The sequence below is a fragment of the Sceloporus occidentalis genome, unplaced genomic scaffold, assembly GCF_023333645.1.
Source record: "Sceloporus occidentalis isolate IW3139 unplaced genomic scaffold, rSceOcc1.0.p SCAF_1, whole genome shotgun sequence".
NCBI lineage: Eukaryota > Metazoa > Chordata > Lepidosauria > Squamata > Phrynosomatidae > Sceloporus > Sceloporus occidentalis.
Genome location: NW_028316981.1, coordinates 58,018,198 through 58,021,801, shown reverse-complemented (window position 1 = coordinate 58,021,801; position 3,604 = coordinate 58,018,198).

Genomic DNA, 3,604 nt, shown 5'->3' with positions numbered 1-3,604 from the left:
GATGCTGAAGGCACAATTTCAAACTGTTCCAATGAAGAGGAAAAGTCAGAGGCATTTCAAGAAATCAGGATGGATGACTAAAGAACTAAAGCTAAGTTTTAAATGGGGCATGTATAAGAAATGGAAGAGGGGGGAAATCACCAAAGAATTATTCAAACAAATAGTGAGCATGTGTAGAGATAAAGTCAGAAAAGCTAAAGTGCAGAATGAGCTCAGGCTTGCTAGAGAGATTAAGAACAATAAAAAGAGCTTTTGGGGGTATGTTTGCAGCAAAAAAAGAGAAGGAAATGGTAGGGCCACTACGTGGAGAAGATGGCAAAATGCTAACAGGACCAAGAAAAGGCAGAACTACTCAACATCTTCTTTGCCTCAGTCTTCTCACAAAAAGAAAAGAGTGCTCAGCCTGGGAGAAATGGAGCAGAGGACACAATAGGGGAAATCCAGCACAGAATAAGTAAAGAGGTAGTACAGGAATATCTGGTTAATCTAAATTAATTTAAATCTACAGGGCCAGATGAACTACATTCAAGGGTAATAAAAGCACTGGCAAATGTAATCTCAGCGCCATTGGCAATAATCTTTGAGAACTCCTGGAGAACAGGAGAAATCCCAGCAGACTGGCGGAGGGCAAACATTGTCCCCATCTTCAAAAAGTGGGGAAAAAGAGGATCCCAACAATTATCGTCCAGTTAGTCTGACATCAATACCAGGAAAGATTCTGGAGCAGATCATTAAACAGAGAGTCTGTGAACATTTAGATGGGAATGCCATAATCACAAAAAGTCAACATGGGTTTCAGAGAAACAAGTCATGCCAGACTAATATTTTTTTAAAATAAAATTATCAGTTTGGTAGATGAAAGGGACACTTGGATATAGCATATCTTGATTTCAGTAAGGCCTTTAACAAGATTCCCCATGACATACCTGCAAACAAGCTTGTAAAATGTGGGCTAGACAATGCAACTGTTACATGGATTTGTAATTGGTTGACCGGCCAAACTCAAAGGGTGCTCAACAATGGCTCCTTTTACATTCTGAAGAGAATTGACCAGTGGGGTCCCACAGGGGTCTATCTTGGGCCCAGTGCTATTCAACATCTTCACCAATGATTTAGCTGGATGAACAGAGAGCATGCTTATCAAATTTGCATCTGACACCAAATTAGGAGGGATAGCTAATAACCCAGAGGAGAGGATAGAAATCAAAATGACCTTAATAGATTAGAAAGCTGGGTCAAAACTAACAAAATTAATTTAATTATGGAAAAATGTAAGGTACTGCACTTAGGCAGAAAAAAATGAACTGCATAGATATAGGATGGGGGACACTTGGCTTAACAAGACTATGTGTAAAAGGGATCTAGGAGTCCTGGTAGACAACAAGCTGAATATGAATCAACAGTGTGATATGGCAGCTAAAAAAGGCAATGCTATTCTAAGCTGCATCAATAGAAGTGTCTAGATCAAGGAAAGTAATAGTGCCACTCTATTCTGCCTTGGTCAGGCCTCACCTGGAATACTGTGTTCAGTTCTGGGCACCACAGTTCAAAAAGGATGTTGAGAAGCTGGAGCATGTCCAGAGTAGGGCAACCAAAATTATGAAGGGTCTGGAAACCGTGCCTTATGAGGAGAGACTTAGGAAGCTGGGTATGCTACCCTGGAGAAGAAAAGGTTAAGAGGTGATATAATAGCCTTCTTTAAAAAATTGAAAAAAAATGTCATATTGAGGATGGAGCAAGCTTGTTTTCTGCTGTTCCAGACAATAGGACCCAGTGCAATAGGTTCAAACTACAGAAAAAGAGATTCCACCTAAACATTAGAAGGAACTTCCTGACAGTAAGAGCTGTTTGACAATGGAGCACACTCCCTCTGAGAGTGGGCTTTGATTGTGAATTCCTGCATGGCAGTGGGATGGACTGGATGGCCCTTGTCTCTTCCAGCTCTATGATTCTAAATGCAGACCTTGCTGCTATATCATTTTTAGAAGTTCATTTTCCCTACTCAAAACTAGCAGGCTCCTATTTCTTGTCTTTAACACTGAACGCATACTTGAAACTTAATCTGAGGCTCTGAAACATGATTACTGTACTTTTATAAGAAGTACTAAAGACTTTTTGTGTCTCTTTTTGTAGTTGCTAACATCACTATTGTCAAGCTGTGGATGAACATCACTCTCCTGGTAAAACTGTTGGTTTAAAGGGAAAAAAATCCAAATTCGTGTTTAGACATCTGATAAAATGTAACAGAAATAACATATTAACAGTGCACAGATTAAAAAATTGCATTTGTTTTAAGTATTTTTTGTTATTTACATTGTTGCTAATGGTGTCATTCTGTACAGAACACTGAACAACCGCTCCATAATGCTGCCATCTAGTGTTCTTAATCTTGGTGAAGTTTATCAAAGATTTTATTAAGGACAAAGTACATTCTGTGCTAAATTTAAAGAAAACGGTTCCTTTATTTTCTATTTAAAAGAAATTAAACCTTTAACTAAAATATTAGATGGCAGTAAAATAACAATGAAATTATTTTAAAGTTAATAAACTAACTGTATTGCTTAGGGACTATTTTGTGGGAATCATTTTTGTGGGGAGATTGGGGGGAAGTTTCTCTAAGGTGCTTTCTTTACACAACAGATAGTGGTTCCCAAATTTTGGTCCTCCAGGTGTTTTGGACTTCAACTCCCAGAAGCCCCAGCCAGCTTGGCCAACTGTCAGGAATTCTGGAAGCTGAAGTCCAAAACACCTGGGGGACCAAAGTTTAAGAATCACTGCAATAATAACATTCTATAGACAAACTTGCTTGTTTTCTTTATATTGCTAAGATTAGACCTTTTCTTTCAGTGTCTACTGCTATGACTCTGGTTCATGCCCTGGTTATCTCTCACCTTGACTACTGCAACCTTCTTTTGACAGGGCTTCCTTTGTCCCACGTTGGTCCTTAGGGTTCCATCCAACACTCCACTGCAAGGACTATCTTTTTGGCCCAGCATTTTGATCATATCACCCCGCTGTTGACATCTCTCCATTGGCTCCCCGTTCTTTTCAGGATTCAGTGCAAGCTTCTTCTTTTAACCTTCAAAGCTCTGCAGTTTGCGCCCCCCACCGCAAATTTGTCAGCTCTTATTTCTAACTGTAATACTTTTTGAGTTTTGTGATCCACAGACATGGGGCTCCTGACACAGCCAAGGGTTTCTTCTTCCCAGAACGGATTTGTGCTTTCTCTCTTGCCACATCTTATTGCTGGAACCACTTCCAAAACACTTATGGACTATACTTCCCTAGTTAATTTTAAGTCCAAACTAAAGATTAAATACAATGGCATAGCAAAATGGTGTCCCTTATATAAAATGGAGAATCAAGATTTGCTATTTGGAATTTATACTTTTAAAAAATATTTTCAAGCTGTGGATGCCTGAAACCGTGGATAAAAAATCCGTGGATAAGTAGGGCTGACTGTACACATTAATTAGTTTAATAAATGTGTGTTCAGCATACAAAGTACAGCTCTAATAAGTATTCAGCTGGTAATGTAACTTCAGTATACTGTAATATTACTTATTTTCCTTTTTCTAATTCCCCTTTTTGAAAGAGAAATGGG